The 26,029-nt window shown below is 35.4% G+C and overlaps 1 protein-coding gene across 8 annotated transcripts in view; it reads right to left on the reverse strand.

The window, feature by feature from the left end:
- LOC123564110 (cGMP-dependent protein kinase 1-like) overlaps positions 1 to 26,029 on the reverse strand; it is a 316,502-nt gene that overhangs the window by 96,934 nt on the left and 193,539 nt on the right. For 7 of the 8 annotated variants that reach the window (XM_053536740.1, XM_053536742.1, XM_053536739.1 and 4 more), the window contains exon 3: positions 15,044 to 15,123. The gene's annotated coding sequence lies outside the window, so the exon portion shown is untranslated. Of the gene's footprint in view, positions 1 to 6,426; positions 6,534 to 15,043; positions 15,124 to 26,029 lie in introns of those variants that run through there. The other variant, XM_053536743.1, reaches the window with a different exon arrangement.

The following is a 26,029-nucleotide window of genomic DNA, read 5'->3' on the forward strand; positions in this document are numbered from 1 at the left end:
AGTGCGTAGCTACTTAACCGACATACTATCAAACAAATATCCGAACAATTTCTCAGAGTGAGGCACTTCTGATATTTGGGGCTTCCTCCGTACTTTAAAGCAGCAGTTCTTTAGAGTCGTGTGGGTGCAAATGTCTCCCCGTACTTAGACTCTGAATTGTTATATCAGACCATGCAGTCCATTAATGTGCATTGGTTTTCAGGCCGAAGTTAGGGCGTGAGTGGTGTTCATTCCATTACCTCTCAGAACAATCAGAACTAGCTATTTTTTTTTTGGTTGGTTGCGTTTTATGCTTCTAAAGTCTCTAAAGATTTTAATAAACGTTCTACATAAAATACGTAACATTCACATATTAGTAGATTGGGAAATAACTGCACGTTTAAATCAAGCCAAACGTCACCAAAAGTGCTGAATTAGGTGGAAAATGCTTTAATCTCGCACTCTGACTTGCCCTTTATGTACAATACAAGTAATAGTATATTTATATATAGGTTTGCATCACATATGAATACATGCCAAGTACATACAGCAGTTTGCTATTCTTAGAGAGCTGTATGTCAAACTATTGCACTTTATTTTACCGCGCAGACTTGTACTGATACGTATAAGCCCCAAGCCCGCCAACATTCTAAGACACCACAACGTCATAACGGCGACGTTGAAGGTCTTGACCCATCGTCTTCCAAATAACAGGACGTTTAGGGACAGCGTGAGTGGCCGTCGATGACACCTATAAAATATCAAACCATTAAATATGCCATCCCGATAAGCCAAACGAATAAGGCTAGACCCTTGGACATGTATACTAGTAATTGTTTATGATTGATAATGCTTCTCTGTACTATAACGGAATCATCTGACGTAAGAAAAATTAAGAGTCTATCATGTTTTTTTTTTCATTCATACGAAGGGTGTTCAGAAAGTTATGAAACTAGCCTCGATATCATTTTAAAGGTTTACTGATGTATCATGATGCACATGATTCCTATAGGTTATAACAAATTTATAAAGCTAGTGTCATAACTTTTGGAACAACCCTCGCATTATGGTAATATTCTAACAAATCGTCATTACCGAATATCAGTTTACGTCAATAACTAGGCAAAAATTAACGTTTGTCTGACCATAGATCTCAATTATCAAACAAATTTGTCGTCATCGGCCCTAATACGCCTCTCAAAATTCAGTATTATGTCATATTTGCAATTCAAAATAATTTTTTGTATATTTACAAGCCTTTTATTACTGAGCCCAGAAAATCAGAAATATAGACAATCAACAACGTAAACCTTAATCACCGATTTTCAACAAAACATTGACTTGCATGCGTCCGTTCAAAGCTGAACAAATACGCTCGTATTAACCTTTATCCTGCTAAATTTTTAAAATGGACTGGTTCATCATTCAACTTGGGCAGTACCACTTATTGTTCAAAGGGGTGTTCACTGAAAATTTACTGACTGAATAGGCTGATCTTGGTCGGCACTGGTCACAAATGCAGAATCTCTTGCCACCAGCAGGCAAAATATTAAACAAACTGTTGTTTACTTATTATAAGAAATGTCTATCAGACTTTCTTAGTTATTTAGCATAAAACTGCTGTTGTTGTCACTTTTTGGGGGTGTTTTAACAAGAGAGAAAACGTGTGTTAACAGAGAGATTCTCGCGCTCACGTGCGGTTATAGTACCTTTTTATATATGCGCGTTCCGTGGTAAAGCGTAAACGTATAACGGCCCCAAAACGGTTAATTCAAACGAAAATGACGTCAACGTGAAAAACAACTCAAATATCCCACGCTTTTCATGGAAAGTTAATGACGTTGAGGTAGAATGTATTTATTTATTAGTTGGTTTTTTTTTTCGTTTTATGCTAGAATAGCGTTAGCACATGTTCATTTCGTGTTATAACATCTGTAGAATCCTCTGCAGACGTTATAACACGAAAAAACATGCGTTATCCCTACACTTGAGAATATTAAACAGCATGTGATAAAATTAAGTTAACATTTACCCTGCTTAATTTCTAAAATGGATTGGCCCATAATAATGTAATTAAATTCGGGCAAACCATTTATTATTTGAAGGGTTGTTCACTGAAAATTTACTGACAGGATAGCGAACAGTGCTTGGTCTGCTCTGGTCGCAAAGATAAAACAAGACAGTCTGAAAGACAGCTAAATCCCCCGCCACTGCTATGGATAGTGAAAGGGTAAACCTTTGATTTTAGCTGTGACCTGGACCTTGAACTGACATGGCTGACTCATGAATTCTGCACAACGTCTTGATGAGGTGATCATTTGACCCAAGTTTCATGAAAATCCTTCAAGGGGTTTAGGAGATACAGAGCTGAAACCTTTGACCTTCAGTTGTGACCTTGACCTTGAGTTGACATGGCTGACTCATGAGTTCTTGATGAGGTGATCATTTGACCCAAGTTTGATGAAAATCCTTCAAGGGGTTTAGGAGATACAGAGTGGACACAAAATGGAAGGCTCAAACCTTCGACCCTTAGTTGTGACCTTGACCTTGAGCTGGCATGGTTGACTCATAATTTCTGCATATCGTTTTGATGAGGTAATCATTTTATCCAAGTTTTATAAAATTCCTTCAAGGGGTTTAGGAAATATAGAGCGGACACGAAATGGAAGGCTCAAACCTTTGACCTTCAGTTGTGACCTTGACCTTGAGCCGACATGGCTGACTCATAAGTTCTGCACATCGCCTTGATGAGGTGATCGTTTGACCCAAGTTTGATGAAAATCCTTCAAGGAGTTTAGGAGATATAGAGCGGACACAAAATGGAAGGCTCAAACCTTTGACCCTAAGTTGTGACCCTGACCTTGAGCCAGTATGACTGACCCATGGGTTCTGCACATCGTCTTGATGAGGTGATCATTTGACCGAAGTTTGATAAAATTCCTTCAAGGGGTTAAGGAGATATAGAGCGGACACAAAATGGCAGGCTCAAACCTTTGACATTCAGTTGTGACCTTGACCTTGAGCCGACAAGTCTCACCCATGGGTTCTGCACATCGTCTTGATGAGGTGATCATTTGACCCAAGTTTCATGAAAATCCTTCAAGGAGTTTAGAAGATATAGAGCGGACACAAAATGGAAGGCTCAAACCTTTGATCCTAAGTTGTGACCTTGACCTTGAGCCGGCATGGCTGACTCATGGGTTCTGCACATTGTCTTGATGAGGTGATCATTTGACCCAAGTTTTATAAAATTCCTTCACGGGGTTAATGAGATATAGAGCGGACACAAAATGGCAGGCTCAAACTTTTGACCTTGAGTTGTGACCTTGACCTTGAACCGACAAGGCTGACTCATGGGTTCTGCACATCGTCTTGATGAGGTGATCATTTGACCTAAGTTTCATGAAAATCCTTCAAAGGGTTTAGGAGATATGGACCGGACACGATTTTGTTACGGACGGAAGGACGGACGGACGCAGACCATTCCTATAATCCCTCCGCCACGGCGGGGGATTAATAACTTGCCATGAGCAGGCTAAAGGTTAAGTAATGCTGTTAGGGATACTAGCGAGCACATATACATATTTTCGGGTCCCGATGCAAGGACATCTGTCTCTTAGTAACTCCTAGTGACCCAGAACGGTATTATGAAACAACGCGGCAACTCCATGAAACAACATTTTTCACCTCAAAGCTATAGATCTCCCTTTAAACGTGTCACTACACAGCGATCCTCCAAGTTTGGTCAAGACAACGTAAAATCAAATTCTTGTTGATATGGTAAAGAGGGAATTTTATGGTTAGAGCAGCGCAACGGAATTGTACTTTTGACGCGTTTATTCTTCAGAATAGTTTAACTGCGGTGTTTGTGATAAAACAAAATTATTTAAACTAGTTTTACCCGATTTTAAGGAACACTCGGGTTCGTTTTGATTAAATATACTTATGCATAGTCATCAGATCTTATGTGATACAGTTAAAGGGTCATAATGTCTTTGTTCATGTTGTTGCTGCCACATGTTTTTAAGAACAAAAATATATTAATGTTCTCCCTTAAACCAATTTTTATAGCGATATTTTTTTCCGGCATCTGCATTGAGGTAAGTATTCTCCATCCGAGAATCGGTTGGTGCAAAATATGTAAAAGATTTTTATTTCTGTAAAAATTAGCATGAACGAAGAACATGCCATGTGCTTCCCGTTTAAAAGTAACCTATATTTAGTAAGTTATGGCGGTTTAAAAAAACAGAGGACACAGGACTGCTCTTGTCCGCCACACAAATAAGTTTGAGCTGTGCAATGCCGCCACACTTTTTTTCGACCATGTCATGTTTGAATGTCTATAACTCGTTGAATATTGCGTTTTGTCGCTTAAAACTTGGACAATATTCAGAGCAAACATTATTTTAAAGGTTGACGTTAATACAATAGCCCTAAGTTGAAAAGTGAAATATACCGCGATAAACTTTTGTTTCTAACAGTTTTTCAACAAAATCATACTTTTAATTCGCCATAACTTACTAAATATAAGTTACTTTTAAACGGGAAGCACACGGCATGTTCTTCGTTCATGCTACTTTTTACAGAAATAAAAATCTTTTACATGTTTTGCACCAACCGATTCTTGGATGGAGAATACTTACCCCAATGCAGATGCCGGAAAAAATACCGGTGAACTGTTTTGTCCGCCATGAACTGTTTTGCTCGGAACCGGTTAACGGGTGTGTAAATATCATACAGATTGAAATATATTGAAACAATACTGGTTTATCATTTTCAAAATCGTGTATTAATTGCCGTTTTAAAAATTTTGATCTGGAGGCATATCGCTTACTGAAGCATATTTTTCACTTCCAAATACACCAGAATTGTTAAAAACATTGTATGAACAAGTAGTATACTCGTCGCTTTGTATTAGACTTCCCACTTTGCAACTTGTACAACTCTGCAAGGCATAAAGTCCATAAAATGTTTGAATTATTTCCCTTAGATCACGTCCGCGCGATCAATTGTGATAGTAAATTAACTGAATGACAATAAAAGGAGTGGAGAAGAGTCAGTAAACACCTTTATGTTTTAATTACACAATGTTAAGTTGTGCGTCTTGTTACATAACGGCTGAATTCCCCTACTGTTACACAACGACTAAAATTCCCTAACATTTCATTTTCTGTGCAATAAAATCTTAATTTAAATAAAGCATAAATAAAACCATCTGCAAGATACATGTAAAGATTTGAAAAACGGATATTTTGCTGCGGCACGGAGTCCTAATGACATTCCTGTAGTGTGGAACATTCAGCTAATGTCAATGTAGAACTTCCCTGGACGCCCCAAACACAGTCAATGTAGAACTTCCCTGGACGCCCCAAACTCAGTCAATGTAGAACTTCCCTGGACACCATAAACACAGTCAATGTAGAACATCCCTGGACGCCCCAAACACAGTCAATGTAGAACTTCCCTGGACGCCCCAAACACAGTCAATGTAGAACTTCCCTGGACGCCCCAAACACAGTCAATGTAGAACTTCCCTGGACGCCATAAACACATTCGATGTAGAACATCCCTGAACGCCCCAAACACAGTCAATGTAGAACTTCCCTGGACGCCATAAACACATTCGATGTAGAACATCCCTGAACGCCCCAAACACAGTCAATGTAGAACTTCCCTGGACGCCCCAAACACAGTCAATGTAGAACTTCCCTGGACGCCGTAAACACATTCGATGTAGAACATCCCTGAACGCCCCAAACACAGTCAATGTAGAACTTCCCTGGACGCCATAAACACATTCGATGTAGAACATCCCTGAACGCCCCAAACACAGTTAATGTAGAACTTCCCTGTACGCCCCAAACACAGTCAATGTAGAACTTCCCTGAACGCCATAAACACATTCGATGTAGAACATCCCTGAACGCCCCAAACACAGTCAATGTAGAACTTCCCTGGACGCCATAAACACAGTCAATGTAGAACTTCCCTGGACGCCATAAACACATTCGATGTAGAACATCCCTGAACGCCCCAAACACAGTCAATGTAGAACTTCCCTGGACGCCATAAACACATTCGATGTAGAACTTCCCTGGACGCCCCAAACACAGTCAATGTAGAACATCCCTGAACGCCCCAAACACACATGGCTGTTTTACCACGGTGGACACTTAAAATTACAAAACTCAAGCAAAAAGTTTTATGACACATAACTTTCTGTTTAACATTACAGCCAGAAAGTTCCACCATTGTACAAACGCAACTATCACTAGCAGCTAAATATTGTTTCAAGATTAGGACCACACATTCGTCACTGTATTAAATCATTTACGTATGGTAACTTTTGTAAGGTACAAATCTTGAAATCTTTAAATGTATTCCTGATCCCCTTGGTTGTATTTATACGTTTGTGTGAAATATTTATACTATCATCAGTGTACATACCTGCTTCCAGTAATCTTTTATAATCCATTCATATAATATTTACATACACTATACTCGTTAATGAGATAAGTTAAGTTTGTAGTGTTTTCGTATTTCCTACATGCATCTATCATGCCAAAGGCGGTGAACCGTATCAAGAAAGTACAAAAATGACAAACCGTTTGTCATTGAAACAACGTATATAGACTTGCCACAAGCATTTACTAATGTTAACGTTGCACTTTTTGTCCCACTTCATTTGAGTCAGTCATCTTTCTAACGTTTACGGCTCTCAAGGAAATACTTTTGTGCTAACAAAAAAAAAAAATCACATGAATTTTGTCGCGTTTTATTACCTAGACATATTTCACTAACATTTATACGTTTGTTTAGTGGTACAAAAAATCTTTGCATTTACTGATTTAGACCATCTACAGGTAGGGGTTATGCTTGGACTTTTTATCTACATGTGCAATTGCAAGCAAAGCTACGTTCTTGAAATTGGTCAGATTCATATTATTTTTAATGAAATACCGGCATACTACAAGGTGTTTCCCTTTCACTTGTATTGTTTTCAATTTACTTAAATGATTTACATGAATTGTTTTTGACTAGAAAACAAGTAGAAAGTGTATCCTATATAAAACATGAATTATATGATACTGTGAAATCATTAATTTTCTAATTTTCGTGGATTTCGTGGTTGAGTCAATCCACGAAATTTAATCCCAACGAACAAGTAAAATTCCTATTAACTTTATGTTCAAAAGTTGTAATCCACGAATTCATATCCCCACGAAATTCCCACTTTGACCAAAACCACGAAATTTCATGCCCACGAAATTAAATGATTTCACAGTATTCTGATATAGAGTTTGATAGTCTTTTATATTGCTACAATCATATGCTGACGAAACTAGCATTATTTCTGAAATTGAAAATCACTGAAGCAGTCAAACTCACATTAAATATACCTAAAACAGGAATAAGTTTTTTTTCAAGAGATCAACACAATAAATAAAATATTATTCATTTCATATGAACAAGTATTTTGGAAGTGACTGAAGAGTAAGCACTTCTATGAATTCTTTTTAGCGGTTCGTATACTGAAGTTAAAACAAATAGCTAAGCTAGGAATAAAGGTCATGAATTTCGTGGATGACCTAAAATTAAATAAACGAATTAAAATTGAAAATACCACAAAAAACATTCACTATCAGTTTTTTGTCGTACTTTTCAAATTTTACTTTTAAACATAGTTAAAATTAATGCTTTCAATAAAAATCAGAAATATGTCAAGTGAAAATGATGTGTTGCGTATGCTATCACCAATAGCTTAGAGCGAAACTGTCATAATATATATTTAGATAATGAGATATTTGCATCATAAGAAACAATAGCAGTGGCCTCAGGTAAATACTGTTCACCAACACCATTATCATCATCTCCAATAATATCGCCAACAACTGCTGTCGTAGTCTTCATCTCAAGTATGACATCACATTTAAGAACGTATACGCTTTGACACTGGGTTTTTGACTATGGTCGACTTACAGCTTTCAACAATTCCGAAGCATTTATGCATTTTGATAATCAAAAAAGTTGCTTATCGCAAACAAGTATTTTCTATCATGCAGCAAGGCTAGACTTTAGCCTGAAGGCTAAACCGCAAGTATATCACATATAAATAGCTTGATAAGCGTTAATTAATTAATCAGGGCTAAATTCAATTAATATGTTTTCTTGACTGTGCATTCTATCTTCAGTAACCGTCATCGTTTTCTTCGAAATAAAGGTACCGTGTGTTTGACATAGTAAACGTATCATTTTGCATTAATGACACCATAAGAGATTTGATATATTCCGCAAATGACGTACGAAACAGCTTTATAATGGCCCTCAGTGTCCGTAAATTGTAAATGTCATCAGAGAAAAGACAGCCATACTGTGACCTCGGGTCATTTACTTGGATAGAGATTTTAGAGGATAAACGTTTTTAATTGACTGATATCTGCGAAACTACTGTTTTAATTTATAGGTATCAATGATTGTGCGACGTCAGCAGTTGGTCTCCAAAATCCGCGGCAAAGTCATTATCAACACAATCGTCATCATTAAAAATAACATCATGGTAATCAATGTTTTTCTAGGTAACAGCAAAGCTTGAAAAACAAAACCACACTTTTGCCATTTGATATGTCGAATATACGTCGTCAATCATAAATTCCCAATTGAGAAAGGCCGATTTATGAATATTGAAAGAAACTCTAGACATAGTCATTGTAACTCTGGACTTTTGGGCGATGAGTTTCACTATCTTTTTGTCTGTCCTCATTTTACCGTTGATAGGAATAAGTATTTAAGCCAGTATTATTTCAGAAATCCTAATGCCATAAAGTTTTCACAATTGATGAACAGTGAAGATAGAAATACTTTGTTAAAGCTAGCAATATTTTGCAAGAAAAGCATGTCGGGCATATCATTTCGAAAAAAGTTTTAATTTAACATATACAAGATATTTTCATGTTTTGCATTTTTCAGTCCTACAATGATAGTGTCAAACTACGATTAAAACTAGAGCCTAAAATGACTTAAAATACGTATATGGTTCTTCGGGTTAGAAAGGTACAAATGCCTTTTTTCGTGATTTATATAATTACGTAGCATGCAGTCTGTAACCTTTACTTACGCTATCCTATAACTTTGTAACATGGTGGGGTTCATACAAACATATATTCAAACTCGACGATAATAGTAAGTTAATGTCAATTTGATTATAAGTAGTACTACCAGGTAACAGTTATGTGATTTTGATGTGATTTTACAATAAGCAAATGTGACAAGAAATCTCTCTTAGGAGTTAAGTGACCCCTACCTTGCCAGTTTTATCATAATTTTTCAAAATAAGGTAAGTATTTGTTCTCGGAAATAGGTCTAGCTATGTTTGACCGCTCTGTGAAAATTGTCAATTTTATATAAAATATATATAGGGAATTGTATTTAGGCTTGTGTGACCTAAATTGGCAATATCTATTTATCTGTTCAATCTGTCTGAATTAAAAATATTATTTTTTTTATTAAGTCATATGATACTGCAAACAATATTTCGGTGACAAATTTGTAGCCTAACACCTCAATTTATGACGACTATTCGACGGTGATGTCGGTTCACTTAATAATCAGCACAACAAATTCAGCAGACGCAATCGCGAGGACTTGATTTGATTAAACATATCTTGCAGACGTTTGTAACACTTGTACGATTCCCGACTTCCTTCTTAGGAGGAAAAATATGATACGAAGTGACATGAAGGGTTGAAGTGCGAGTCGTAACAACACTGCTAGGGGAATTACGTACAGTAATTACGTAGTGCTGCATTCCGTTTTATATAATTGCATTCAGTAGCTCCAGACGACAATTACGTACACAATCGTAGAGGTAGGAAGATAAATCATTTCTTGTTTAGATTTCACTCTGCACTTTCTGTCATTGCAATAATTTATTTATTTTGTTGGGTTTAGCGTCGCGCCGACACAATTATAGGTCATATGGCGACTTTCCAGCTTTGATGGCGGAGGAAGACTCCAGGTGCCTCTCAAGAGCGAGCACCTGGGTAGAATCACCGACCTTCTGTAAGCCAGCTGGATGGCTTCCTCACATGAAGAATTCAACAAGTGGGGCTCGGACCCACATCGATGAGGGGCAAGAGTCAAAGTAAAGTTACATCAAGTTATAAGCAGACATTGATATTTTGATCTTTGACTTTGACTAACACAGCCCAGACGCGGGGTTCACACATTGTTTCAACGGGATCATAGATATATCACTCTTAATAACTTAATACATCAGTGCCCCGAGTTTTCTTTTAAAGAATAAATACATTTCAGCAGAAAATCACCGAATCATAATTTGACAACTTAAAGTGGGAAAAGATTTATTTAATAAGCGTAGATAGAGTTATAGAAGTGTTGTTCAAGCCACAAATGCCGTAATTTACTGATGTGCTGATCAATCAATACGCCGATAAATCATAAATAAATAGTCCATGACGTGTTCGTCGGTGAATTCTGACGTCATCAACTATGCCTTTCCGACATTTAAAGAGAGCTAACATGCGTTTTGAAATTGTTTTGTACTCTTTCACTACTAATGTGGATTTAAAACGAACTGATATTGAGGGATAGAGCGGACGCAGTGGACCAGTGGTAACATTAACTGACTACGAAACCAGGGGTCGCGAGTTCGAGACCCGTCTCCTTAAACTAATACTGATTAATTAACACTCGGGTAAGAGCCCTGGTGCGCAAAATAATCAGGAAAACTTCTGGAATAGGAGCGTCTCCATATCTTGCATAATTCTCCCACTAATATTATTTTGTCTTTTGGAGAAGCCACCCATATGGATTTACGGTGGCGACAATAAATTAGCTTACAAAAAGTTGTTACCGGCATATGTATGGAAAACATCAATACTTTGACATTACATTTGTATATTCAAAATTTGCAAAATCACTAATTATTACATTGCCCCAAAAAATCGAAAAGATTATCTTTTCGGTATTTTTTTTCTCAACATAATTCATATGAATGATTATGATGATGTAGGCCTAACTATTCATCAACTGATTAAACTGGTTGGAAATTTTGACTTTAATAGATAACGCGTGGGGACGGGCAGTTACCTTTAAGAACATCCTTAGTACATACACATCAAGTTTTCATTAATCTAAACTGTTAACAATTTTGATTAAAAAAAACCTCCAAGAATCATTTCTGTCAAACTACTACACATGAAATGATGCCAGTAGTTTCTGACTAGAAGATTTTTTAAAACGTTTCCATTACATACACACGTATACAGCGAAAAGTGACCATTTTCTCTTGGTAGTGATATATTTTGACCGAAACAAAAATGCGAAATTACTCCAAAGTCAGACCAACAGTGTTTCTCAAGAGATGACTTCTGAAAACCTTTTTCTACTTTTAGTTTTGGTGGCCCCTAAGTGCAACCAATAGTACGGACGGTACGCTGGACGGCGAGTAATCACAATTATATATATCACCATCGCGTGACAATTGCCTATAACATAATTGCAGCGCTAGACTATGCAGGCACCTATTACTTTTTCCTATTAATTCTCACATTCGAAAGCTAATTTTGCAGTTAAAGACATACACATAGACTAGAGAAAGTAATCGACTTCTTTGATACTGAACGCATCTGTATGGCAGACAATGCGTCGTAGAGGAGACAATCTTTTGTGTGAGTCAGAGACATTTTACAACCAAAAGTGCAAGGGAATGCAATATAATATTGTTTGACAAGGGATGAGTGTTTGCTTTTACAGATTTATGAATTATCGGTAAACTTGGGCTGTAAATTTTGTCAGAGAAGATTGAGTTCTGGTTTAACGTCTTTTTTTCAACCATTTTTCAGTCATGAAAACGGTGGTGTCTACTTGTAGTAGTGAGCACAATGCCCAAATTCATAATGCTGCCTCAGTGGAATATCATGTCATAGATACTTGACATGAAACCCCACTCAGTCATACCAATATCGGGCTGACCAGTCTGAAAACCAAGCGAGGAAACTACTGGTACAACTGAATCTTTGGTATGAACGGCCAGGAACTCGAAGCAGACGCTCTACCACTAGTCTACCGAGGCGACCAAAGGTTTGTATGAAAAGTTTTAGATACTGGCGTTAACGACAAGACAGGATAATAAATATTTTAATACTTTTCTCTGAACGCTCAAACTGATATTACCAGTCAAAGCAAAAACAAAATAAAACCAATTAAAAAATAATAAAAAAAAAAAAAATAAATAAATAAATAAATAAATAAAATGAGTGTTATCTTATTGTATGTTTTATGAAGATAAGCTGACAAATGTCGAACTTTTTTTCTGGGCTGCGGAGCAACAAAACATTTATGAATATATAGGCTAAGGGTATTTTTTCACCGCTAAAAGAGGATGTAAGTGTTCAACAAGAGCACCGCCTTGCGGGTGCTGACGCTCATCTGATTTTTTTTGTGTAATAGAAATATTGTCCTACCCATGATTTTCTAAGTCTAAAAAGGGCCATCATTCTTGCAAAAAGCAGGTTAGAGTTATGTTTCTTGATGTTCAGTGTCCACTTATGATGGTGAAAAACTGTTGCAAGTTTTAAAGCAATAGCTTTGATAGTTTATGAGAAAAGTTGACTTAAACATAATACTCAACCAAGAAAATTATTTTCAAAGTCCAAAAAGGGTAATAATTATTGCAAAAAGCAGGATGGAGTTATGTTGCTTGCTGTACAGGGTCAGCTTATGATGGTCAACAAGTGTTGCAAGTTTCAAAGCAATAGCTTTGATAGTTTAAGAGAAAAAGTTGACCTAAACATAAAACTTAACCAAGAAATCTGATATTTTCTAAGTCCAAAAGGGGCCATAAATCTTGCAAAAAGCAGGATGGAGTTATGTTTCTTGCTGTACAGGGTCAACTTATGATGGTGAACAAGTGTTGCAAGTTTTAAAGCAATAGCTTTGATAGTTTAGGATAAAAGCTGACCTAAACATAAAACTTAACCAAGAAAACTGATTTTCTAAGTCCAAAAGGGGCAATAAATCTTGCAAAAAGCAAGATGGAGTTATGTTTCTTGATGTACAGGGTCTGCTTATGATGGTGAACAAGTATTCCAAGTTTCAAAGCAATAGCTTTGATAGTTTAGGAGAAAAGTTGACAAAGTAACAACATTTACAAAGTCTGCGACCTTGGCAGTTCACACCGCGGTCATTTTTTCCGGACGCCTCCACATCACAAACACCGAAGAGTTCGATTTCAACGGGCAAAACTGAAGGAAAGGACAGCATTGACATGATTCGGATAGGCAGTGTCCAAGATCGTATTATTTACTCCGTCAGTATGATACTTTTATATAGAACAAACCCTAGAAAAAAGTTTGGAATAAATTTTGCAAAATATCATAGCATTCTGTTAAAGCCTTGCTAAAATCCGTAGTTCTACAATTAATTTACGAACGGCTCTACACACAAATGAAAATATGCTCGACTAATGTTGTAATAAAAGTCTCTACGGGATAGAGGAATATGAACCTAATGCAGAATTAATCTATCACACCAAAAAGACACGAAAATGACTCAAGCAGCTCGTTAATCACGGAACAAAATCAGCCCCGGGGAATGCATTACATTGTATTTCAATACGAAAACTATTTTTTTAAATTCCTCCTAAAATTGAAAAAAAAACTTGTCCAGTACATGAATGAAAACTCTACAATCAGAAGTTCAAAACTATTCCATTTTCTGGACACTGATTGATGCAAATATAAAGAACATCAATTATAAAACAAAATAGAACAATAATTGTGCCGTTCCATGAGAAAACCTGTATTAGTGACATGATATAATTATTGCATAACTAGTTGTTAAAAATACTGGGAAAATCATTGTTTTCCTTATGTTGATGCAGAAACTAGAATATAAGATTCTTTCACCAGTTGTAGGTGCAGATGGGAATATCTGGCTCGAGGGTAACTGTTTAAGCGGTAACGAGGTTCCTGCCGAATTACCGCGTTAACAGTTACCCTCGAGCCAGATATTCCCATCTGCACCTACAGCAAGTGATTGAATCTTTTTCTTGCATGCCATATTCAAAAAAAAAAATAGTAAAAATAAATTCAAACAAATGATTTTCTTATAGCACTTTTTTCTTATAGTAGCGTACTAACCGTTGGCAAAGCGCGGGAACTTTACGTCCGTAAACAGGAAGTACGTCATGACGTTACAAAGTCGAAAACAACGTAATAGTTCCGGTTTTGTTTTATCATCTGCATTGAAACGTTATGTTATTTCCGTAAAAATTACGTTTTTTGAATCGGGAAATATGTCATAAGGAACGAAGAGAAACTATCAAGGTATTTTATTTTTATCCCGTTTTACGTAAAACATTATTATTACTACACAAATCTTCTGTACATATATAGTTCGTTATACGTCATTTACAGCACGAGAGGTGTAAGATGGAGTTTTCCAGCACCGGTGAAATCACCAGAAATCACAGTTTGGTATGCAAGAAACTAATATATTGTAATTCAGTTATCAAAGGCAAGTCAAATTCTACCATATTTTTCATATGAATGTTATTTGTGTTGTGATGGCAACGGAAATTTCAAAGCACCCATTCATCATGAAAATATGGAGGTGTATAGATAAAAGGCCCGTGATGAAACCAACACTGTACGGACAGACGTACGGACGGACAGACAGACACGAGGGCGGAGGGAGAGAGGGGAGCATGCAAACAATAAGTCACCTCTGTAGGAAAACCAGTAGGGGATAAAATACCTTAAATGAAGATCTAGCATATTGACCCTTACCTTGATAAATTTCTATAATGAACTTGTCCATCTTTAAATCTGGACTGAACAGCGAACAGTGCAGATCTTGATCAGACTGCACGGATGTACAGGCTGATCAAGATCTTCACTGGTCGCAAAGGCAGAACCAATCGTGTCCAGCATGCTAAGGGTTAAACACTAAGGCAACATAAATAAGTGTAAATGCTGAGATGCTGAACAAACTAATTATTTGACTAAAATCAGTTCACCCAATGTAGTTTTTTTCTCTTTACCTCAGTATTGTGCAAGCCAAGCTGCTAATAATTCCCAAAACAGCATCACGCGAAGACTTGTTTGTTACATTCAGGCATACCTGTAAGAAAGTAAAAGAATAAAAATGTAAAATAACATTTGTATATCGTATATTTCCCCCTCTCTGCAACAGGAAATTCTGACATGTGTTTAGTTGTTACAGATCAGGTTTTCTGACTTGGCAACAGACGACAATTAAACTGGGAACACAGTTCGACTTGTTTCCTCTTGAATTCCACTCTAAACAAGGATTATTGGAAACTTCAAATACGTTTTTTAATTCGACGTGTTTACGAAACTTAATTGAAAATATGCAAACTATCTCTGCAGTGTTGAGTCTAGAAACAGCAAATGTGTTTGCTGGGCGCTCTGTGTGACGTTATTTCAGTTCTGCAGGACACAGCCTTTTTACGGAACAGAAACATTTAAAGTTAATGAACAGAACAATGTATTTTCATTGATGCACAGAAAATACTATATTGTGATTTATATTTTACATTTACATCCACGTACGTGAGTTTATTAGAACTTTTAAACACATGGGTCACATACGGTAACAAGACAAATATAGACAAATATGCCTACATTACTAAAACATTTGCTGACGAAACTTGTTTTAACTTGATAAAAAAGCGTTCAAATAGCAAACTGAACGATAAAAATATAGCTACATGTTCTTCCAAGAAATAAACGTTGTTTTTTTTTTGTGAAGATTGAACTAACTGAGACACATTTCAATTTGATATGATAGCATCTTGTTTATCTTGTCCTAAGTACAACATATATTAATGTTACAACAAGGCAGTCTGAAAGACAGCTAAATCCCCCGCCACTGCTATGGATAGTGAAAGTGTAAACCTTTGATTTTAGCTGTGACCTTGACCTTGAACTGACATGGCTGACTCATGAATTCTGCACAAAGTCTTGATGAGGTGATCATTTGACCAAAGTTTCATGAATCCTTCAAGGGTTTAGGAGATACAGAGCTGAAACCTTTGACCTCAGTTGTGACCTTGACCTTGAGTGACATGGCTGACTCATGAGTTCTTGATGAGGTGATCATTTGACCCAAGTTTGATGAAAATCCTTCAAGGGGTTAAGGAGATACAGAGTGGACACCAAATAGAAGGCTCAAACCTTCGACCCTTAGTTGTGACCTTGACTTTGAGCTGGTTGGTGACTCATAATTTCTGCACATCGTTCTGATGAGGTAATCATTTGACCAAGTTTTATAAAATTCCTTCAAAGGGTTTAGAGATATAGAGCGGACACGAAATGGAAGGCTCAAACTTTGACCTTCAGTTGTGACCTTGACTTGAGCCGACATGGCTGACTCATAATTTCGCACATTGCTTGATGAGTTGATCGTTGACCCAAGTTGATGAAAATTCTTCAAGGGGTTTAGGAGATATAGAGCGGACACAAAATGGAAGGCTCAAACCTTTGACCCTAAGTTGTGACCTTGACCTTGAGCCGGCATGACTAACTTATGGGTTCTGCACATCGCCTTGATGAGGTGATCATTTGAACCAAGTTTTATAAAATTCCTTCAAGGGGTTTAAGAGATACAGAGCGGACACAAAATGGAAGGCTCAAACCTTTGACCTTGAGTTGTGACCTTGACCTTGAGCCGGCATGGCTGACTCAAGGGTTCTGCACATCGTCTTGATGAGGTGATCATTTGACCCAAGTTTTATAATTCCTTCAAGGGGTTTAGGAGATATAGAGCGGACACAAAATGGCAGGCTCAAACCTTTGACCTCGAGTTGTGACCTTGACCTTGAACCGACAAGGCTGACTCATGGGTTCTGCACATCATCTTGATGAGGTGATCATTTGACCCAAGTTTCATGAAAATCCTTTAAGGCGTTTAGGAGATATGGACCGGACACGATTTTGTTACGGACGGAAGGATGGACGGACGGAATTACGGACGCAGACCATTCCTATAATCCCTCCGCCACGGCGGGGGATTAATAATAACAAAAATGATTATGAAAGGTAACACTGGCCTTTTTATCATAACAACTCTTAAAGGAATGACAGTGATAATAATTTAATCAAGTTCCTAAGATCCGTAAATTTTATATAAGAATCTGTTACATCCAGTTAAATACAGAACAATTTTAAGCGTAATAGGAAACAAAAATATCTTATATTAAAGCATATATATACAAATGTTTCCACCTGTCCAAGAACCAAATTTCAGAAAAAAAAAACAAACATGGAAGCACACCTGCGTACTGCCATGACAATGTTTACTGGACGTATTAAATCAGTTGAATTGTTACATAACTCTTGGAGATATTCAAACAAGCAAAGGCACTGTTATAATATTGCCCAATGTTATGACATGGAAAATAACAAATTACTTGACAACTATGCTGAGACTATCACTTCAATCATTTCTTCCTCTCGCAACACCATCAGTTTTTATAGCATACACAAACAAGATAAATGCTTTTTACGATTTACCTTTGCGTCTGTTTTGCTTCGTTTAACTGAATAAAATCAACAAAATCGTTTTACGTTTTAAGATGACCTCTTTTCACAAACATTTAATAAAACTTTTAAGTATATTCTCAACGCCAGAAAGGTATATTTGTCCTCTGTTTGAATGCATCTTGATCTCTGTTGACTTGCGGTAAAACTAACGCTTACTGAGCTCAGTTCTAAGAACACTTATTATGTCTTCCTTTTTTGATGCATTCTGGAGCTAAGTATACAACGCAACAAATAACAGCAGATACAGAGCCGGCTTAAGTGTAAATCCAGAGGATTTGTCGTAACTAAATTTCTGAGAATTAAAGAATGATTCTAATATTCAAACTGCTGTATAGCTGCGAAGAATTCTCTGTTCCAGATACACTAAGATCCACAAGTCTATATCCATCCTAGGTCCATTCAAAATTATTTAATTGATATACACGTGTAATGAACAGCGTAGAATTCTATATGATTCGATAATATTATTTGTATTTTCAATAAGCAAGCTTTCCAATACATTTTGCGACATCTATTTTGCGACATACTGCAAACTCCTTATAAAAACTTTGCATGAGAGGATCATATCGCGATGAAAATGTCGGACCAGGTCCGCTTTAAGGGTTTTATGATATTGGATGATGCACTGTAGGGGACATGCATTATCAGTCAGGTACATGGAAATGTAAGATTATCAGTCAATGACATATTTTCAACATCTCGAACTGCTTCAAAATGATACTTAAATATTCAACATTCCATTGGAAGCTAGTATTACATCAAGTTATTTAGATGCTGGCGATATCCTGTGTTTACGAAAGCAAATAGGCAAATGCGTTATCACATAATACATTCCAAAAATAGGTCTTTGTTCTGACACACCTAAAATGATTTTTTGTTGACTGTAACACGTAGAACGACATTACGTGATGAAAATTCTGTTTTGCTAGCATGTTACATGCGTGCAAATAGACATTCTATACTTTAGGAACGCATCTTTGAAACTATTTCGCGTTTTATGTATGTTATTATGGTGTAAAATGTCTCAGCCCCTCTGAAATTCCGTGTAAAATATTCTCTCGAAAATATAAAATGTATTCTCATAATCATTAGTCTCTTTTAGATCGATGAAACCTTGAAACCAAACTGACTTATTTCAGGAAAACAAGTTCGTGATTGAAATTTAAAGCATTAATTTAATTTCATTGTAACGAGGCAAAGCTGAGCACTTAGTTTTAAAATGCGTATAGATTTTGACAATATAACCGGATTTGTTGATTTGAGCAGAGTTTAAACATGCAAGTTTGCAATTGGATCTGAAAGGGCCTGTTAAAAGAAAAAAATATCCTCGTATTGACACAAACTTGCAGTCTCGAAGCCATACAATGAAAATCATTAAAAGCGGAAGTATGTAGAATATTTGAAAAATAGATATGTATAACACAAAGAAACAATTTTTTAACAGCCAAGCAGCAGTACTATATATCGAGTTGCAATAACTTTGAGAGTTTAAATATTCGGTGTCAGTTGTTTGCATTTTAGATACAGTCAAAATGTCGCGTCCTCTTGGAGCAACGCAAGAATAATACCATAACATTCTATTAATAAAATCATTTTATGATTTAACTGGTCCGTTGGCACAATTATTTATAGGGAATAATCGTTGCGGCACAATGTACAAAGAAACACTAATGCAATGATACTAGTATATCAATACCTCTTGTACAGTCCGTTTTATTACTAGGCAGACCATTGAAACTTAAACTTTTTCCTACTTTGTTTTTACAAGTTTTAGCTACAAAACGGGAAAAGTCCTCTATATAGATCCCAGCCAGTCTCTGAAGATCAGGTGATGTTTCAGGACAATTATCTTTAGAATTTAATTTCAAGTGCGGCTGACATTTCAAAAATAAAATAACCTTAAACACAATTCTAGTATCAAGTCTTTATTCCATGCAACATTACAATTTTAAGCATTTCTAAAACAGTTTATAAAGCAGTCTAGTAAGATTAACTATGTACATAACTATGTACGAATTTTATAGCAAATACTGATATTATGAAATACCCCTCCATACAAATCATCTGTAAATCTTTTATTCTTAGCTTTCTCTTTGAAATGCACATGTTTGGTGTTCACCCCTATCACAGTTAAATTATACGCTTTCCTCCAGCACAAGTTATGTCGTGCTTTTTGCACCATCACGTGCATTAGAATTAACATGCCCTGTGACTTTGGAACAAGGAAGGTTTATTTGTCAAGCGTTGTCCACAATTAACCAGTTTAGCTCCCTAGTTGTGTTTCGTCACTGATCATTGCAAGGCGATTCCCTATTGTGCCTCTTTATTTATTTGTTTGCCTGCATGTCTTAGTTTACTAGTTTCCAAGAATGTTTGTGCATATAATAGTGATGTTGGCATCCATGTATTTTTGTTATAGCGTTTCTGTACAAGAGGATTGCGTTCTGGTCTTTGTTTTGATAAGGTTAAGAATTCAATAATATCTTATGATCATATCATTGTACTACAGATTATTAGCCGTAATGGAAATAGATATGTTTAGAGTAACAGTAAATAAACGTGAAATTAGAAGTAGCAGCAATTGCAGTAACATCATTATCAGTAGTAGCAGTAACAAAATGTGAAATTAACAGTAACAGTATCAGCAATATATCATGAATGCATTGTCCGGATATTGTATGTGTATGAGAATTTATTAAATACTAAATATGGAAAAGCAAAACCAACTAACTTATTATCTGCACATAAATAAAATTGATCTCACACTCAAGAATATAAATACCGAAAGATTGCCACGTCTACCAACGTGTTTTTTTTTTGTATGACAAGCGTTTACTAGCTGAAACACTGTTTTCCCTGTATACCTAGATGACTATTATTATTCGATGAGGCAACACACTGTTTCAGTGAAAAATTTGATTTTAATTTTGCATATTTTACATTTAACCAAGTATATTTCTTTTTACAATTTGCAAAGCCATGGGTCAAGAAATACAATTAATTTGAATTTCGTTACACGGTTTAAGAAACGTTTGAGTGCTCTAGTTTGACACCCGTTACTTACAGTCATTTTGACCCAATATACAATGTGAAAACACGATCTCTTCCAAGATTAAATCCAGAAATCTGACTCTTATTACCTGCCAAAGTTATTTTGGATAGTTAGAGTCGGTGTCCTTGAACTAAATAGTTCATTTGAATGTTTTCTAGAAATGCATGCTATGTAATACAATTTCAGACCGATACATGATTTTGTAACATATACTTAATTACGTCAGCGGTGAAGGGAAATTGCTGTGGTTGCGTTTTCCGTCTGATTTCCAAGTGAGATGTCGTTCTGTTTTCAATCCAATGAAAACAGTGGAAAATGAAAATGATGCACGATTTCTTTTTATATACTTAGTGGCCACCTTCATTATTGTATGTTTAACAAGTAATTATACTTTGTTTGTTTTGGTGTAAAGACGATTTAACAACACTAGTTCAGCTGTGAAATGAATGTCGGTTAAACTTCACAGTGCTCCAGGATTCTGATAGGGCAATGTTTTTACAATTCGCCGCCGACATGATTGGCAAAGGAGGATCAGGAAGAATGACTCGGGACATTTGTCGTTTGAAAACATTTGTCTCGTTCAAATTCATTCGTTTCACTGTCTTGTGCTCTACCTACTAAGCATGTACAATAATCTCATTTATAATAAAATGCACGTGCAAATGTTTTATGATTAACTGCAACGACATAATTATATCACCCTATTGGATACAGCCACCTTCAAAAATCATACATTTTACATACTAGGAGGTTCTATCCTGTTTCCATTCAGAACAATTTACACCATTCAAACTTAATTAAAGTTGAAATCTTCTTACACAGGTATAGCCATGTATGTTTCCGAAGCCATTTTTTTCATTTATTGAAAGAAGAATGCTCAAGAAACAGCCAGAAAAGTGTTTTGTCAACCGAATAAAAATACTATGGTACACACCTTTTAAAATCGTTAGCGTGCATATTTGAGAAGAAATTATACGGAATGCTAGTTAATTTTGAAATTATTTCTGTTACTACTTGCATTTGTCTTGGAATATTCTTCATAAAACTCGAAATGATGTAATTTTCTTTCTGCCTTCATTTTTGAAATGAAATTATGGTCTCAAGTTCCCCTTCTTTTATATTTTTTCTTTGAATACTACATTTCAAGACTTAAAAGAATAAAAACAAATTATAGACAGAGATTCAATAGATCTGCATTTAGACGAAGATTTTGGGGGCATTAAAATTCCATAAAGATTTCGTTCATCTGTTTCCCTTTAAATAATAAATTATCTTCTTTATGTCCTCACAGCCCAAGAAGATTTTATATCCTTTCGCTTTTAGACAACATTGCCAGAGAAAAATGCTTTAGGGATAGATCCTTAAGGGTTTTGTCAACTGTATAAAAAGTATCCCCTCAGAACTTTAGCGTGCACATTGTGAAGATATTATAGAGCTGCAAGTTATTTTGTATTTATCTCTGGGTAACATGAAATAATCATTGTTTGCAAGTATTTGTGGATTTTTTGTTTGCATGTGTCTTGGATTTATCTCCGGGAAAACTGAATAGATGATATTTTACTTCTACTTCAAATGCAGAAATGTAATTATAGCTTTAAGTCTCTCTTCTTTTATAATATATTTCCTTTGAATAATACATTAAAAGACTGATTTAAACGATAAAAGCACATTACAGACAGATCTTATTCGTTTGTGATTCACTAGATCTGTACGTCAGATGTCAGTTATTAAGGTATCATTAACATTTCCTTAAGAATGATAAACTGTCTTCTTTTTGTTCTCACAAAGTCAATCTTATCTCATGTAATTTTATAATTTAAATTCCTTGTGTCTTTTTTGACTAGTTATTTAGATTGTTTTCCGGGTGAAACATCTAAAGTGACTGTTAGAGAATGAGAGAATATGCAGGGGACTCTGCATTGAGAAGAAATATGTAGCAAGACCAAGTCTATAGAACTTAGGGCCACGGAACTGAACTTTTCCTCCTATGTTTGAAGAGAGGAAAGGCATTTATAGGAGTATACGCTGTCAGACTACTATTTTTTTTTGACAAAACAAAGTGACGATTTATTGTCTCCTCATACCATCGTAAAATATGTGAATAAATATTTTATTCACTCGTCAAAAAAAAAAGTACAAAAAGAGGCTAACTTATAGAAAAAAATCGCCTTCAGTACCAACAACCCAGACATAATAAATCTGTTATAAGAAGAAACATCACAGGCAATAAGCTGTAGCAGTTGATTACATGTTTCTATATTCCAATAAATAAAGGATGCAATTATTACCAAAGGAAGTCTTGACAGTGGAAGCCAAACAATATGAAACAAAAAAAGTAATACATTTTGTACTAAAGACTGAATAACCTGAAGTGCTAATGAAAATAACAATGAAAATCATTTTCTTATACAGTAAATACAGTAACGTTTTCGTATTTTTTCCTTATCTATGGACCACTGTAACACATAGTTAGCTAGTCTTAGTGTTGTTTTTTTTTTTCTAAGAGGGCTTGGTATAATCTGATGACCTCTCTCTTATTTCTACCTCAAACTAAGAAGTTTGTTTGTTTGTTTTGAGTTTTACGTCATTTTTCAACAGTATTTCAGTTATGTAACGACGGGCAGTTAACCTAACCAGTGTTCCTGGATTCTGTACCAGTACAAAACTGTTCTACGCAAGTAACTGCCAACTTCCCCACATGAATCAGAGGTGGAGGACGAATAATTTCAGACAATGCTTTTTATCAAAAGTATTAGCGATTAGGATCACATACCACATTATACATATAAATTACTTTCGTATTAAAACATCAATATTTTTTTTTCTAGACGCAAGGACACGTACTTTGATACAAAGTAAGAAACTGTTGACCGATCTGGTATTTCAGCTAAGGCGTATCAACAATTAATGACTACCCAAAAGGGATTTAAAAAAAAATGTACAAATTAACATGAACTGACCGTGTGTACCTTTATATGATGTAATATGCGTAAATCATAAAAATATAGGTTGAATGGATTTTTGGTTAATGGAAATCTTGTGTAAAATGGTATCTACAATATCCCCATGAACTGATGAAGAACAGGTCAAGTTGCACATTTTCCAACGCACACGAGATTTCATATTATGAGAGAATTTCTTTTGCAATGAAAGGAAATTTCACATAGATACTGGTTTTGGTTTTAAACAAGTACAATCGAAAATGGACAACTTGCTTGTATGTTGTTTTTAATGTTAACAAAAAATCTTGTGTCCATAGCATTTTGTGAGGAATATGTAGTCGAGTTTATTCAAAACTTCCGTATTTGATAATGGCAGTTACATATAAGAACTCATCCTACCAAGGAACATAATTATAATGTTTTAGAACTGAAACACTATGTCGTTGGAACATTTGGTAGTGAATAAATATTAAACATGTCTCCCAGACAATATGCTGCAACATTTGATTACATTGATCTTATATTCCAATAAATAAAGAATTCAGTTATTACCAAAGGAAGTCTAGACATTGGAAGCTGCTAGATCAAACAATATGAAACAAACTAGTAACAGCAAAGGTTGAGTAAGTCCGTGTATAATGAAAGGGATAGTGAAAACGAATGTCTCTCGCAGCAACGTTTAATCATGTTCACTAAATTTCTTCTTGTGATCTGTGACCATTATTACATAATTTCTTCTTGATCTGTGGCCATTATTACATAATTTCTTCTTGACCAGTGACCATTATTACATAATTTCTTCTTATTACATAATTTCTTCTTGACCAGTGACCATTATTACATAATTTCTTCTTGACCAGTGACCATTATTACATAATTTCTTCTTGATCTGTGACCATTATTACATATTTTCTTCTTGATCTGTGACCATTATTACAAAGAGTTAACTAGATTGAGCCTTGGCGATTAGCGGTTAGGATCACATACATATAGCACATTATATCTTGAAACCTGCATCCGTATGTAAAATGCAATTAAAATATAAAACTCTATAAATGCGCTTTTATACAAGGTAACATGCATTTCAGCTTAGAAACATAAGCATTACTTTATGGAGAATCTTTTCAGAAGTTTGAATATTCCGTACACGTCTCAAGCTTTTGTCCATTTTATCAGCTGAAATATATATTGTAAAATTGAAATTATTTTGAAACTTCTTTTGAGTAGCAGCATCTTTTGACATTGAATTTAACGGAATTGAAGCCCTACACAACGTTCTAAGGTAGGGGTAAGAGAAAAAGCCTTTAACACGTAGGTTACGTAATACATTTTCCAATGTAAAAGCAATATCACAGAGTGCAATGAAAGGAAATGTCATTTTTATATCGATTCACAGACGCCAAATTGCTTTTAAAAAACTAGAATCTAAATTTTGCAACTTGCTTCTATGTTGTTTTTAAAATATAATTAAATATATTTTATATTATAATTTAATATAAGAATTTATCCTACCAAGGAACATATAATGTTTCAGAACTAAAACACTATGTCGTTGGAACATTTGGTAGTGTATAAATATTAAACATTTCTTCCATCTGTCCTTTAATCGTAAAGAACGTATTTAGAACGGTTGTATAACGAAAGAATCTAAATTCACGACAATTATCCTCTTCAATACAAAAAATTAGGACGTGATACTTCTGTCCTGCGACATCCCAGACAATATGCTGCAACATTTGATTACATTGGTCTTATATTCCAATAAATAAAGAATTCAATTATTACCAAAGGAAGTCTAGACATTGGAAGCTGCGAGATCAAACAATATGAAACAAACTAGTAACAGCAAAGGTTGAGTAAGTCCGTGTATAATGAAAGGGATAGTGAAAACGAATGTCTCTCGCAGCAACGTTTAATCATGTTCACTAAATTTCTTCTTGTGATCTGTGACTATTATTACATAATTTCTTCTTTATCTGTGACCATTATTAAATAATTTCTTCTGTGACCATTATTACATAATTTCTTCTTGATCTGTGATCATCATTACATTTCTTCTTGATCTGTGACCATAATTGCAAACAGTTAATTAGATTGAGCCTTGGCGATTAGCGTTTAGGATCACATACATATAGCACAGTATACCTTGAAACTGGCATCCGTACGTAAAACGTAATCTATAAATGCACGTTTATACAAGGTAACAAACGTCTGCATTTCAGCTTAGACACATAAGTATTACTTTAGGAGGAAAGAAGTTTGAATATTCCGTACATGTCTCATGTCTCAAGCCTTTGTGCAAGAGATATTGTAAAATATAAATCATTTCGAAACTTCTTTTGAGTAGCAGAATCTTTTCACACTGAATTTAATGGAATTTAAGCCCTACATAACGTTCTAACTTAGTGGCAACAGAAAAGGTCGTTAACATATAGGTTATGTAATACATTGTAAAAGCAATATCGCAG

Source organism: Mercenaria mercenaria, chromosome 2 (assembly GCF_021730395.1).
Source record: "Mercenaria mercenaria strain notata chromosome 2, MADL_Memer_1, whole genome shotgun sequence".
NCBI lineage: Eukaryota > Metazoa > Mollusca > Bivalvia > Venerida > Veneridae > Mercenaria > Mercenaria mercenaria.